This window comes from Ptiloglossa arizonensis, chromosome 2, assembly GCF_051014685.1.
Source record: "Ptiloglossa arizonensis isolate GNS036 chromosome 2, iyPtiAriz1_principal, whole genome shotgun sequence".
Classification (NCBI taxonomy): Eukaryota; Metazoa; Arthropoda; class Insecta; order Hymenoptera; family Colletidae; genus Ptiloglossa; species Ptiloglossa arizonensis.
In genome coordinates, this window is record NC_135049.1 from 31,415,792 (window position 1) to 31,431,493 (window position 15,702).

The 15,702-nt window shown below is 53.4% G+C and overlaps 1 protein-coding gene across 2 annotated transcripts in view; it reads left to right on the forward strand.

Annotated features, from left to right (window-relative positions):
* Positions 1–2,957: 2,957 nt before the first annotated feature.
* The window catches only part of Eip74ef (Ecdysone-induced protein E74), a 150,978-nt gene continuing 138,233 nt past the window's right edge, over positions 2,958–15,702 (forward strand). For both annotated transcript variants that reach the window (XM_076305109.1, XM_076305111.1), the window contains exon 1: positions 2,958–3,905. The gene's annotated coding sequence lies outside the window, so the exon portion shown is untranslated. The remainder of the gene's footprint in view (positions 3,906–15,702) is intronic.

Sequence of the window (15,702 nt, forward strand, 5' to 3'; positions counted from 1 at the left end):
AGTATCGTACGGGGTGTTGCGAACCGGGCGTGAAAAATCAACGCGGTATCGGGCACCGCGATTCTTTACGCGTCAGCTTCGAATGTCGCGGCGCCGCGAGGAGCAACAGGAACGCGGCGACGAGAAACGGCCCTCGGTCTTCTTCTCAGCTCGGTTCGTAGGCGCGACCGTAGTGAAATTTACCATCGAGCGTACTCGACTCGTGAAACGTCTACCTAGCGCGCCAACGGTGGAAACATCGGCCCGGGTTTCGACTTTGTTCGATTTGCATTATCATCGCGCGGTTACGTCAGCCGCGAGACCGACTCCTCGCGATGAATACCGGGCCGAACTGTCGGCGTTTCAAAAATAGACGAGTCGGAGAAGGTTTTTGTTCGAGGATGATGGGTTAATCTTTGAGTTCGCGGTCTCAGGGTCGTACGTTCCCGGTGGACGATTACAGCCCAAGGTATCCTCCGTCTCTTTCGCCCGCGTGACACTCTCGCGTTCCCACTTGGGTCTCGTACGGGCTGCCAAGTTCGGTTCTCCCTCTATATCGTTTCCTCGCTCGCGAGAAACGAACGTGGGCCCCGAAAAGGCCCCCGAATATTTATGTCACGGCGAAGTCGAAGCGAGCCGAGACCTTGACTGTGCGCCGCGGGCGGACCGTGCGCTACGCTCCCGGTGGCCGAGTGTTCGTGTTAGAAACGTTCGCTTCGAGAGTTCGCGAATCGACTGGACGAACGCTCCTATCGACCGACTTCTCGAATCGAATTCTGACCGGTCTCGTTTCAACGATCGATCGGTATCAACGGGTATTCGATCGCCCCGTTTATTCGTTCCTTTATTCGTACGCGAACGATTCTACGAACGATACGCGTCACGCGTAGGAACGCGCGCGCCAATTAGCGGGTTTCTTCGCGATCCCGACGCGAGAACGTTGGGATATTTCTAACGAGGGACGCGGAGTTGTGTGACTCAGCCCGGAAGCGTTGGACGTTTTCGTCCTCGCCGGGAAACCGCGGAAAACGCGCGAAAGTCGCGTCGAGGACGGTTACGCGGCACGGCAGCCGGTTGGAAGAAAAGACTTGCACTTTCGTTAGAAAGTCTCCGGGAATCGACTCCGCCATCCGTGGCAGCCGTCTAGAACCTAACCGGTGAACGTGGATTAACGCTGCCTGTCTGACCAAACACGGAGTCCCACTACTCACATTACCCTTAGCCCTACGAACACGTTCGATTCCGTGTTTGCGTTTTCGCGAACGGTGCGCGGACAGCTTCGTTATTCAACGCGATCGCGAACCTTCCGACGTGGAACCACGAGCGTTTTTACATTGAAATACGCGCGCGGGGAACGATTCGCGCGAACCAGCCGAGAAAAAATCGGGGGATCGTCGTTTCGTTCGAGAAAACATTTATCGCGCCTTGCTTGCAATCGTGCAACGTAACGACGAACCCGTCGAACGATCGACGCTTTTCGCGCGTATCGTATCGGCGCGAACGGTCATTAATGGCCTCTTAATCTGGCACTCGCTCGCGCATCGTGTTTACAGCGATAACGAGACGATCGCGTCCTTTGGATCGCGTTTCCGTCAGATACGCGACGCGTGTTCGCGATTTCGCGGAAGAACGAGAAATTTACGCCGATCCCGCGCGACGAATACGCTTCTACGGAATCCATCGGGGAAAAGAAAGCCGCGCGCGAACAAATTTTGCGGGAATCTCGCGAGACGCCGTGGCTCGCGTCCACGACGACGCCCGTCGAAGGTCGATTTCTGGGCCCGTTTCGGTTTTAAACGACAATCTCGATAAAGCGAAGCTGCGCGCTTCGCTCGCCGTAATAACACGACGTGTAAATAGTCATTCGAATGCCAACGCGTTCTGAAAACGGTTACGGAACAGACGTCGCTGGAGGAAGACATTGTCCCTTATTGCATTCAGTCGCACGGTGGTTACATTCTTGTACACCCTCGCGTCCATGAAGACATATATTCACCGTACATATGTGCAATAGACACAGCGCTAGAGTGCCTCTTGAATATAGAACAAATTACATACGGACGGTATATTCTCTCAACTACGGCTCGGCTAAAGTTCTCGCGTATGTACGCGCGGATGTATGTACATTCGTGGCACGGAGGTACTCGCGTTTACAGTCGACCGTAGTATGCGGAGGAGACTCGTCAGAATGGAGTGTCTTGGCTTGTTCGCGATTCGTACGAAATATTCCGTTTTAATTCGGCTAACTTTCTTGCGAGGAATTCGAATCGACGAATCATCTTCGAAAGTCGTAAAATTCGGGTCGAATGGAACGCGTCTCGACGCGCATTAAATGCGAACAACGTACCGCGAACGCACCGTGGAATAAAAGAAAAGAAAAAAGAATCAAGACCGCGTTATCGAGACGATCGGTTTCGGATGCACGAGAGAGGCGCGCGTTTCGTCCGGTTTGGAAATTTTTGTTCACGGTTCCCGCTGAATAATTTTCGAGAGAGAAATCGGCCGTTTTCGGAGCGTAGCACCAATTTTGACACACCCTGTAAAACAGTCCGGCGAAAAGCTTCCGCGCGACAGCAATACGGACGTTACACGAGATCTCGACGAAGCGGTCTAGAGCTAGGATCGTGTGTGCGCGAGCGCGCACACGCGAGAAGCAGAGCGACAACGCGGGCTAGTATGCCGCGAGCGGCGTGTGTACGTGCGTGCATGCGCCTGCTCTCTACGAGAGTGTGCGACTCGGTGGCCGTGGCTATGGCCTTACGAACCCCCACCACTCGCCCGCTCCGAATCCACACGGCGTGTGTACCCCCCGTACTCTATGTACATAGATCGCTAGAGTCCGAGAAAGACGCAAGATCGTGAGGTGAGAGCAGGACGGACAGAGAGAGCGTGAAAGACGCAGCGACCGAGCGCGAAAGAGAAAGAAGCGCGAGCGCGGAGAGGGAGGGCGCCCGGGGGGGAGGAGGAGGGAGAGTGTCGCGAGCGTGTCTAACCTAGGATAGTGGCGTTTAGTGGCGGCTAGGCTAGGCAAACCGAGGCTCGCCGCTCGCGCGTTACGTTCAGTGTTCCTTCGCGCTTCGGCCAAAGACTTGTTGTTGTACCGCCTCGTGTCACGCGACTCGTCTTCTCCCCTTCGGATGCGAGGCCCGTCTGGGTAAACGGAGAAAGGATCCTCGGAGAGAGTCGGGACGAGCGAAAAAAAAGCACGCAAAACCGCGAAGCATCGCGAGCATAATCGGCCACCATTAGCGGCCGCGCGAGCTTCCTGAATTTCCCGCGGCCGAGGAACTCTCGAAGACTGCGCGCGTCTCTCGCCGACCGGATTCGATTTTGATTCGATTCTCGTTTGCGCGATATCGCCGCGGCGTCGTGCCGATTGGACGCTAACGATTCGTAGCGCTTTCGGTGCGTGCGAGGATACCCTCGATTCCTCGATCGGTCGAGCAAGAACGGTCGTTGGTTGTGCAGAACCGCCATTAGCGGATCGAAGACGAAACTTTTTTTCAACGGGAACCGAGGACAGTTACGAGTGCGTCGGTCGTACATGTGCACGCGCTCGCCAATCGAAGACGTAACGTGGCTCGGTATCGCGCACGACGCGAGTTCGTCGCGGTAGAACGTTTTGTTTTGCTTTTTTTCTTCCGTTGTTTCGGTGCACTGTGTCGAAGGTGGCTGGCGGTCATCGTGCGCGCGCGCTCGAACGACGAGTTTGTTTACATTTTCGGTGACTCGAAGAAAAAAGTGCAGTACACACGTCGCAGTGGAGAGACAGAAAGCGAGACGAAAGGAGAAACTAGGATACACGGAACTGTCGTTACGGAGTGAGTGCGAAAGAAAAAATTGGTGTTTCGGGGGAATACGTTCGGACCGTCCGTGGCGTTTACGTTTCCGTATATACATCGGACATCTTGAACCGCTGCGAGCAGGTAAGGGCAATCTCGGCGACGATCGCTGCTAACGATTTCCACGATTTTTCGTCGTTGAACAAAGTCGAACGAAAGAACGCGGCAAACGACGATCGAAAGGGTACGCTCGACTTCCATTATCGGCGTCGATTGAACATGGCGGGAAAGTCAAACGCGTTCGAATGCCGCCTACGCGTCTCCGTTTTCGAGATTTCGATAACCGATCGTGTACTCTGTCGAACGATCGACTTATTCGTAGACGGACATACGGGTAACGATCGAATTAAATCGAATCGTCCAGGAAACGTTTCGATCGCCTTTCGTTCGTTCTTTGGAAAACGCGTTCGCTTCGATCTTTGCGATATTTCCAAATTCGTCGATTCGTGCAGGGTGGATCGCTCCGTAACGTCGACGGAGGGGGGAAAAATGTGTAATCGTTTTCAAACGAGTCGCATCGCGTTCGAATCAAAGTTCGGTCAACCGGAACCATAGAGAGGCTATTCGGGCGACCGATTAATCGAATATTCGCGGAGCGGATTAAAATATTTAAACGACGAGCACGTGCGACAAACGCTGAAACCGAGGCCACGAACTAATAATGGCCATCTAACGAAAGCGTCGCGATCGAACGACTAGGTGGGATTACCTAACCAGAATCTTTTCTCCGGGTAAAAGTGAATCTCGGCGAGCGGCGGTGGTGGTGGCGGTGGTGGTGGTGGCTCGCACGTCTGGGGTGAAAATGAGCAACCGGACGGTAATCGCATACGATCTAGGAAGTGATCACGCATTATGGTTCGGTATACCACCAGATAGATCGGTTTACATAAAAACGATTAAATTCTATGGTGTACGCCTCGGTTTTCTACGGTCACTTTACGAACGCAATTGTAAATAGTGTTTTACGAATCGATACCTTTCTCTCGGCGCGCACCCTTCCTCTCGGTCGTTCCAGCGAGAGCGTAGTTCGCGTTACTATTGTCTACGATTATATAAAATTATCGTAACGCACCGTGGCACGTACGCGTACGTGGAATCGATTCCACCGTACGAAACGAACACTGTCCCGCCATTCCTTCTCCTCCTTCTCTGAAACGAAACAATCCGTACGGTACGATTTCGCGTATATTTTCGGTATCGATCGCGGTCGGTCGTCGCGTACTCGTTACCCGCGCTTGTAAATTATTCGATTAACCCGCGTGTATCGTTCGCGAGACGGATACAGGAAAATCACGCCCCCGTGGAGGGACGATCGTGCAACTCTCGGACGAAATGCTCGCAAGATCGTTCGGGTCAATTTTACCGGAAAGCGGTAAAACTCGATCGCCAGCCGTGCGACGTACGGCATCGGTCGCGGCTGCATCGTAATTTCACGGCGTTGCATGCACGGATGAGCCATGTAAACAGACGAATCGCGGAATACGCATCGGCGGGCGTATGCACTTGTGCACGTACCCACACGCGCTGAAATAAGACGCAACTATATTTCGTTCAAGTATTTTCAGCCTAGGCCAACCTTCGGCCCTCGGGTATCTCCGTCTTTCATTTTTCTCTCCGTCTTTCGGTTCCCCCCACCGTAGCCGCGGTTGGCTTCGACTCAGAAAGACTTTGCTACTCTCTCTAATATAGTTAAGAGGTTTATAGTATCGCGCGATTCGCGCCCGTAACTTCTCTCTCGCGTTCTCTAATTCTTTAGCGCGCGACCGGTTACGGCTGGGGTGACCTTCGCGGCACCCAGGGCCGAGGGCCAAAACCGTCCGCTTCGTGTGTTTGGTATAGCGGCGCTATACGTTCGATAAATATTGAGATGCCGGTGCGCTATAAGGGCCCCGTAGCCTCGCGCCCCATATAAACCAACGTCCCTGAAGTTCGGTACCACGTGGAGCACACCAATCTCTCCTACCACCTTCCGTTCCGACGCGATCGCGTCTCTCGAATCGCCCGCGTTTTCCTCTTCGACGTTACTCTTCCTTCTCCGCGTTCATACAAATCTCCACCTTTGTCCGTTTCCAAAGTTTCGTTGAAACTGATATAGATTCGACGAGGTTCGACACTCGTACGACCAGAAGTCTCCAGTGCGGTTCTTTCAATTTCCAACGAGACGAACCGAGTAAACCCGATTTACGTGTCTTCTCGCGAGAAGAGTTTACTCGAGAATCGTCCGCCGCGGTATTTATATATATCCTTTCGAGAATAATTTCGCTTCGGGAAATTAACCAACGACAAAATTGTACACCGCGGGACAGTAGGAACGATGTTATATAGGTACGCGCGTATAATCGTATTGGATCGTATACGTATTGCATAACTCGGAGCGATATTTTAAAAAGCTCGACGATATACGATCGACCGTGAAACATACAAGGGAATACCGTGTGCCGCGAAACATCGAAGGACGATGGGATCGAGGGGGGATGACTCTCGTAGGGTCTGTGGGGACCCGATCGGTCTCGGATCACGATTTTCCCTGGTTGGTACGTCGGGAGGTTCGATCGCGAGCGTTGGTAATATTTTCGCGCGGCCGGAGACGGTATCAACCCCGCGCGATCGATCGGCTCGACTCGTTCCTCCTCGCGCGTGTATCGATCGGTTTTTTTCCTCGTCTCCCGAACTTTTTGTTTTCGTACGACACCGGTTACGCGACTCTTCGATAAGATCGCGCGGCGTACGTAACGCGTCTGGCTTTCAAGAGCGAGGCCTGCATCTGTGTTTACGTTTTCGCGCGGGCCGCGGTCGTTCGTTGCGTATAAGCGACATCCAAAAATAATGGTGCTGGCCCGCGACGACGTACGCGGAACGTGCCGCGACGTCGGCTCTCGCTCGTTCCCGATCGATGTTATTATTTTTTCGTCCGTGCAAGGAAACCGATCGATCGGCCCCGGAATCCACCGTGTCGTCCGTGTCGTTGCGGCATGGATTTATTGTTTAACAAACGGTCCGCGTACCTCGCGCTCGAAGGGCACCGGAATGTCGAAATATATAGGTCGAACGTGCCGACGATGATCCTGCACCTGGCCCGGCGACACGGGAACGCGAACATCGTCGTCGTCGTCGTCGTCGTCGTCGTTGTCGTCGTTTCCATCTCGTTCCGCGAGCAACGATTCTCCTTTTCCTCGCTCGAACGCCGCTAACTTAAGGACAAGGGGGATCCAAGGCTCGAAGGTGGCCCGGTAAAAGTAAATGACCTTAGACCGAGAGAAGAAGCCGAAGAACGAGAGGGAAAGAAAAAAAAAGGAACGAAAAAAAAAAACGAGCGATCGTACGCGCGCGACCTATCGTCCGGCTAGGTCTACGAACCCAAATTGGGCCAGAGCCTTGACTCTCTCGGGTATTGGCAAGTTCGGGGAGGGGGTCCTCACCTGGCCCTACCCCTCCACCGTTGCCCGCCGTGTCCCCTCCATGGTTTTCGAACATATCCGCCTCTGCTCGTTCATACGTGCCGACGACCTTCGAGTATCGCGGACACACCGTAGCTCGTAGACTGGACCTAACCTTTCTCGAGCAGGGCCCCTCGTGCCCTGCTCGGCTGACGTAACACCGAGAACGATCGCCCTGTGTAGGTAGGTCGCCTCTAAGGCCACGAAAAACGCGGTCATGGTCAAGGGTATCGAAAACCTAACGAGAAAACGAAAATTCCTCGCACGGTGGACGAGTGAAACCGGCATCGGGATCCGATCGAGAAAACGTCTTTACTCGACGCGGAAACGTAGCGATCCCGCGATCCCGCTTTCGATCGATTTACATCGAAGATATCGTTTCTCTTTTCGCGCGATATTTCGAATCGTCGCACGTAACCGCGAAAAGGACGCTCGAACGATCGATTTTTCCATTCGACGAATATTCGGTACGCGGTGTTGCTTCAGGCGTCCAATTAAGAACGTTTCTGGCGGTGTCTTTAGCGCGCGCGACCCGCACGGAGCAAGAATAATGCCGAATCAAATGTTATTGTTACGTCGATTAAACAATTATTCCCCGGCTGAGTTTAGCTCACCTTGGAACGGTTTACCTTCAAAACAGCAGAATGTACGATTAAGTGCGCGCAAGCCCGTTAAAGCGAACGGCACCGAGCGTTATTGGCGGCGGTGGTGGTGGTGGTGGTGGTGGCCGTGTGTCGTGAGATTTGAAACACGCGAGGAAAATAAAACTTCGTCAACGATGAAATAACACACTACTCCGGCGAGTAAAGATAATAAATTAACGACACGCATCGGCGTCCGATGCATCGAACGCGTACACTTTTCGAAGGACGCGCGCGCGGTGATGGGATCGCGCGTCGTCGAGAGTGTTGACTCTCCGCGTTACGAAAAAGAACAAGTATTCGTTACCGAACCGGTAATTTAACTATTACGACCGCGTTCTGGCACGTGGACGGACGGTCGTTCGCCGAGTCGCGACGTTCTTCGTTATCTAGACTTTCGCGCGAGTTTGTACGTTCGCATGGATTCGTCGGGTTCGCGATTCGTTGCTTCTCGGTTTTCGTTGCGCAACCGTTCGACCGAAATTATCCTCGACTCGAAGAATCTTGCCAAAAAAGGGGTAGAGAAACGAGCGAGACGCTTCGCGACGATCGATCGTGAAGTTTCCCGTACGATCTCGATCGTTCGGTTCCTCCTGGACGGTTATCAACGCGCGTCGAAGCTCCGCGGCGAGAACGTCCGAGAATATGTATCCGAAGGTGGAAATAGATCTACGGGGAAAGCGTGCACGGAATTCTAGCGGGCGATCCCGTCGCGGGGTGATGTCACGGCTCGTCCATCGGTGAGAGATCGTTTAACTTGGCACTCTCGAAGCCCTTGCGAGCGCCAGTAGCGGGCAACGCTAACGCGACCGCTCGCTAGCGCGATAAAAACGGAAGGCTGTGCGAGCTTGGAAGGCCGCTAGCCGAGTAACACTATCTACACCGCGTTCGACTCAACTCCCGCGTTTCTTTCAGCGGTTCCATTCTTGTTTCCCTCTCCTCCGCCGCGGTCTGTTCGCGATCAGGATATCGCACGGCGACGTCACCGAGACCGCAAGCTACTTCCAACCGACCGTTTTTCGCACGCGCGTTCCCGTCTCGTCTTTCTCGAGACCATCCTTTCCATCGGTGACCAAAGACTTGTGCTCCACGCGACGCCTCAAAATTCGAAACCCCGTACCTCGTTCTCGTACACGCGAACGCGTCGATCGAATCTCGCGCCTCTTTCTCCAGTTTCGAAAGATTCCAATTCGATTCGATCCCGTTCGAGAAACTCCGACGTTCTCTTCGTACCGAAGTACGGTGTTTCCCCTCGAGTTCGAGCGTCGCAACGATTGCGAATTTCTTCGAAACGTTTCCTTTCGATTCGACGCGATTATTGTTATCGTGCATCGCGACGGTTATTTCGGTCGAGTTATCTTCTCTTCGTTTTACGTCGCATCGGTTCGGCCCGGTCGTTCGCGACATTCGTTGCGTGTACATTATTCTCGAATTGCCGCGATTGAACTGTCTTTCGAGAGAAATGGGTCATTTTTCGAGAGCGTCGGTCAACGTTCGGGATCGGAACGTCCGGTGCGCCGAAATTCGCGCGAACGAGAGCAAACGCGGCGGAATCGTCGTTCCGGACGACGCTCGTTTCTAAACCGGTTCCATCGGCACAGGAAACGCGCAGCGCGCGAAGCAACAAAGTAGAAGAGTTCACAATGAAAAAGTTATATCGGAAGCGGCGGGCTATTTTTACGCGTAAACGGGATCGGAATCGTTCCGACGTTTACGAGTCCTATTTATTTCCGTGGTACGTAAATGTGCACGCTTCGTTTCTTTCCGCGCGTTCCTCGCCGCTAACCCCGAAGCGGCTCTTCGTGTTCTCCGGCGGGATGCGATTCCTACGGAGTCGAGATCGTCTACTCGACGCATCGAACTCGAGATGTACCTCATCCTCCTATGGAATTTCAAAGATGGATAATTGTTCGTTAAACGCGCTTCTGGGGAAACTCGAGCGTATTTCGTCCTCCACGGAATTTCAAAGGTGGATAATTGTTCGTTAAACGCGCTTCTGGGGAAACTCGAGTGTACCTCGTCCTCCCACGGAATTTCAAAGATGGATGATTATTCGTTAAACGCGCTTCTGGAGAAACTCGAGCGCACTTCGTCCTCCCCCGGAATGGAGTCCGCTAGTAGCGGGCAACGATGGATATCCATCTTCAAAGATGGATAATTGTTCGTTAAACGCGCTTCTGGGGGAACTTGATGGTATTTCGTCCTCCCGCGGAATTTCAAAGATGGATAATTGTTCGTTAAACGCGCTTCTGGGGAAACTCGAACACACCTCATCCTCCTATGGAATTTCAAAGCTGGATAATTGTTCGTTAAACACCCTTCTAGAGAAACTCGAGCGTATTTCGTCCTCCCACGGAATTTCAAAGATGGATAATTGTTCGTTAAACGCGCTTCTGGAGAAACTCGAGCGTATTTCGTCCTCCCAAGGAATTTCAAAGGTGGATAATTGTTGGTTAAACGCGCGTACGGATGGGTACGATTGTTGGGGGCGATTGTTGGGCGCATATTCGGTTTCCCCTCTGCGGTCGGATAATCGGGTTTCTCGAGGCGTCGGTTCGTCCGGGTCTCGTTACAGGCGCGCGCGATTTACTTTTACAAGATCGGGAGAAAGAGCCACGTGTTCCGCGCGTCACTTAGCTCGGTTCCGTCCGCTGTTCCATTCGCAACACGGTCGTCTATCGATCTTTGTACACTCGTCGAACCGCTTCACCGCTGCCAGCGATTCAGAGCGGCGCGACGCCGATAGCTGCGACCGCGGTACTGAATAATTGAAATCGTTTAGTTATTAACGATACTTATCGCGTATTTACATAATTGCGTGGAAAACGTTACAAAATACGTCGTAAACACGGTAATTAGAACGGGGATCGGTGCATCGTTCCTCACCGGTGATATTTGCGAGACAAGCCGCGGGATAATCTCGCGACTTTTTTACCGGTCGACGTTGCTGTCACCTCGCGACGTTACGCGCGCGGATCGAGCCATTTGCGGCGAGACAAATTTGTTATTTAATAACGATGATAACGCGTTTACGCGCCAATAATAACTCGGCTCGGACGTGGCGTAATTACGAACCGAGACGAAGAATTCGGTCGGTGCGTTCGAGAAGATTCGGGGTTGCTCGTTCCATCCCCTTTTTTCGATACGAAACAAAGTTCGAAAACGTGAGGAACGCAGGGTGGAGCCGTTTTCGGATACGATCGTGATTCGATTCGACGACCGAAGCGAACGATCCTCGCGTCGAACGCGTCCCGTGGTTTCCCGAAAGCAGCGAGAAGAAAGGCTCGTCGAATTCGACGACGGATCGAAATCACGGCCGATCGTCCCCGCGAATCGTGCTCGATTGTTGGCCAGTCAAACCGACGTGACAGGGTTTGTCGCGCACGGTGGAATTGTCAGGCCCTCGTTCCACCGGGCGTGGATTTCTAGAAAAAGAAAAAAAAAAAGGAGAGAGGAAAACAAAATAAAAAAGAGAACGCGTCTTTCTTTGTGGATCGTCGGCGTTCCATCGAGGCGTCCATCGAGCACGTTGAAAAGTGTCCGTCGCCTTCGAGAAGGAAGCTGTCCCGTTTTACCGATAACGTTCGTCCGCGAACGAGGCTCCGATGAAACTTTCGAAGCTTTTTTCGCCTCTCCGTACCTGTGGCTTTATACCGCTCGTATCTCTTTCGGCGCGAGAACAGTTCCAGTCGAAGCCACAGACCAAGGGAACAAATCGTCGAACGAACGCCGATGACGACACAACGGAACGAAACAATGCTCGAGATCCATTGGTCTCGAGGTGGCCGTGCACGAGACAAAACGTGAACGTTTCGAGACAAAAATACGGATACGTCGACCACCGTGGACATTTAACGCGAATCGTTCAACTATCGTTCGCGAACACGTTCGTTGCACGAGGGAAGAGAAGAAATTTCGAGAAAGAGTCGTCGATCGATACCGTTCTCCATTCGATAGATTTTTAAGCGGAAATCGCGGCGTTGTTTCTCCTCGAAACGTTTCTCCGTTAAATTCTCGTGGTTTATTTACTTTACGGACGGTAGTCGTGCAAACGCGGTTTAAGAATCTTTAATTTTTTTTTCACGCTTCGCGTGCATCGAACGCAGGTGTTTACCTGCACGCGGTTCGCTTACGATACCGGTAACGATCGTTCGGAGATCTATATTTAGTTGGTTAAACGTCGGAGAAAACTCGAAGATAGAAGAAATGGATCGCTACGCCCGGGATTCTATTCCCGGCTCGATTCTTCAAATCTTCGGAATTCATTTACATCACGGTGTTGCACGAACGCGGACTAAGAATCTCTTCAAATTTGTTCACGCTCTGTGCGCACCGAGCGCAGGTGTTTACCTGTACGCGGTTGGCTTACGATATCCGTAACGATCGTTTAGAAATCTATTTTTAGTGGCTTCGAGTCGGAGAAAACGCAAAGATGGAAGAAACCGACCGTTCGGTTCGTTCGTGGAATTGGCCCTGTTGCGGAACTCGATCGTTGCTTTTGTTACCGAAATCGTTGAACTACGGTTGCATCGACACGCATAGAATCGAGATTCGATTTTCCTCGCGTTTGAAAATCGATCGTCGACCGACCGAAGAAAACTCGGAAAGAAAGAAAAATGAAAAAAAAGGAAAAAGAATGCAAATACACGGATAGTTTCGATCCCTCGACGAATTCCTAGCTCCGGCGTGTACGCAGAAGGCCTCGGCGGTTATTCGGAATCTACGTCGATTTCAGTACGCGTTTCACGATCCGCTTGCCCTCGAGTCGTGTTTCTGCGCGACGCGGAGTTCCCCGGGCACCGTGGAGCGAGGAGCTCCAAAAAAGCACGAGTCGAATCGAGGAAGGAGAGAAACGATCGGCCGACGGAGCGACGCGAGATCTTTGCCTTGCCCGGGGCACAAATCAAGGCCCTTCTTTGCTCTCGAAGGCCCCACATGACTCAACCTTATTATTATTGTTAGTTTTACACGGACACAACGAGAGAGACGCGCTCGCGCGACCGTTCGCGAAACCCCCCCGCGCTCTCTGCACCGGTGCCACGGTGTGCGGGCGCGAGCTCGAGCGCGAGCGCGAGCGCGCGTGCGCGTGCGCATATTGCGCGGAGAATGCGCGAACTCGAGCGTGTATTGGTGCGTACGAGCCGCGACTAGGAAGTGCAAATCACTAGCGCGACGCTGTGTTCGCCGGCGAACTCAACATTCCCACCTCGTCAGGGACGTTTAAGAGGTTATTTTCAACACTTGGACCCGCTGGACGAGACGGTGGAAGCGCGCCGTGCACGAATTTTGCGCGCGAGTATCCGCCGCTCGAACGGAGAAGCGCGCGGAGAAGAAAAAAGAAAAGAACAATGTCTCGTCGCGGGAACAATCGAGAGAGACGATCGAAACGGTCGCGTTGATTCGCCGAAGGGAAAACGAAACCAATTTGGCCGAGCTTAGATTCCAAAGTTTTTCCGTTACGCGCGTCACCTCGCCGTACACAGCGAGTCGTAATTCCCTGGTTGCGAGCCGAGCTCCGTTGTTTACCGACCTCCAATCTGGCGAAACTGACGCAAGTTCCGCGCCGCTGCGATTCGATAATTTCGCGTCGAACAAAGGTGGAAAAGCGACTCGGTTACTGGAAGAAAGAAAATCGAGGGGAAAATGAAAAAAAGAAAAGAGTAAAGGAATCGGCACCGGTGTATCTTTGTTTCGGAGTTTCGTCGTTGCGCGATGAAAAGCGAAATCGAGAGCCGTGATCGTGATCGTGGTCGCGGTCGTCGTTGTCGTAGTCGTCGTCGTAGTCGTCGTCGAAGTTCGAAGCAACCGTTTAAGGACACCTTTCGTCATCGACCGACAAACTTACTTTGCATAAAGTCACACGTGCAACGCGGTACTTCGGCTTTATCTCCGGCGCGGCGCATTAAGCTCGCGATGCCATTGTTGGTTTTAAGCAGGCGTAGTCGTCGACTAGATAAAGATCGACGATTCGTTTAGGAACGAAGTTTACCCGTTGGTTCATAGTGCGCCGTAATCTCCTCTATTTCTCGCTCGTTATCGTTCAAATTCGAGGACACCGCGATCCGGAATTTTCCGCCACGGTCTCGCTCTCCCGTTTCGTTTGAATTTGCCCCGACCTTGGCTTGTTTATGGACTGCAAATTGTGTTGCAACGCCGTTAAAATACACAGGAGTATCGACATCGTTGTTTTTAGGTAAATATTTTGGAAGCGACTCGTCATCGACGAGTGACGCGATATTGCGAAATCCCTCGAACCGATGAGCGCGTGCGCGTGCGCGTCACGCTCCCGCGCGCTCTCTCTCGCGAGGAACGCGGCCACGGTGTGTCTCCGATCGTAACGAGATCGGTCGGTCGGTCGATCGATACGACGATCTCGAATCGACGATCTCGTTTCGGCGGAAGCGTGCGGCGTCGTTCGGTCACCGAAAATCGATGCCCCGGTTCGGCCGGGAAGCGATCGAATCTCGCCCGAGTCGGTCGATACCCGGTGAAAAATTCCGAACGAATTTATCTCGATAGATTGCCGTTATCGCGAGCGTTCGACTCGTTGGATTTTACATCGGAGGCAGCGTAAAATCCGATACCCGCGCGCGATATCGATGTCTCTCCGCGTCTTTCTTCGAGTCTTCTATCGCGTTCGCGCATTCATAAAACTCCTCGGCCCTCGTGGACCGGCCTCGAGAGTTTCTACGATCGTCATTACGCCTCCAAGGCGCTCGCCTGTCGGCCCTGGACCGTCGTATGCCTCAACGGTCTATCGTCTAGCGCGAACGAGCGAGACGTCGCGACAGAGACGCGAGATGTATAAACTATTCTCTCCGTTCGGCGACGTTGCGCGCGCTCGCGACGAACAGCGCGGCACCACACGCGCGCGCGTACGCGAAACCGTAGCCAAGTACGTCCAATTATCGCTACCAGACAACGAGCCCCAAGGTTTCGCGTACACGAATCTCGGTGACCGTCGCTGCGTCCGTGGTACTTTTTCGCTCGCGTATCACCGGGAAACGCGCAGAGACGCGGTAACCTGGAGACGAATCGGGGAAAGACGACGCGGATCTTACTCGCGGAGAATCCCTCGCGAAGGGTCCCGAGCACTTCCCCGACGTTAACTCGGCCGCGGTTGGAAAGCGGCTCGATACCCACTCGAGAGCTCCGAGCGCGCACGGAACGAGCGTTATCTTGCAAGAATTCCCCAGAGTCCTCTACGAACGCGAAACAAACCGAAAGAAACGCGAGCGAGCGAATTGGTGGTCGATCGCGCGGTAAAACGACAAATCTCGATGCGCGTAACGCGTTCGACGGTGTCGTTGACGCGCGAGCGTTTCTCGCGGCAAATAAACCGACGAGGGTTCTTTATCGCGGGCGTAGCCCGTGTAGTACGCTGATGCAGATCGTAATGGATATCCGTTGTTTGTCGAATTTCCGAGAAAAACCGAAAGAGAAATCGGGCGTCGAGCAGCCAACCGAGCGATACGTCCACCGGTCGTTGCTCGGTTTGTACGCGATTTCGTTCACGGAGCGGAGCGTGTTCCGCGTTTTCGTCTCGCAGGAGAAACGATCGATGAGTCCACCCCGGTGGTGGTGGTGAAAGAGGGTCGACGGTTAAATTCCGCGTCGCGGTGAGTGGACGTCCCGCGGCCGTACGGATTCGACGTCCGCGCAACCCCGTGTTGCGTAAAACGCGGCACGGCGCGCGTGTTCCGGTCGGGGCGATTATCGATCACACCGATTCCGTAAACATCGCGCGGTCTCGGCCGGCGCGTCCGACCACGTCGAGATTCCCGCGCTTCTCTCGGGGCCCCG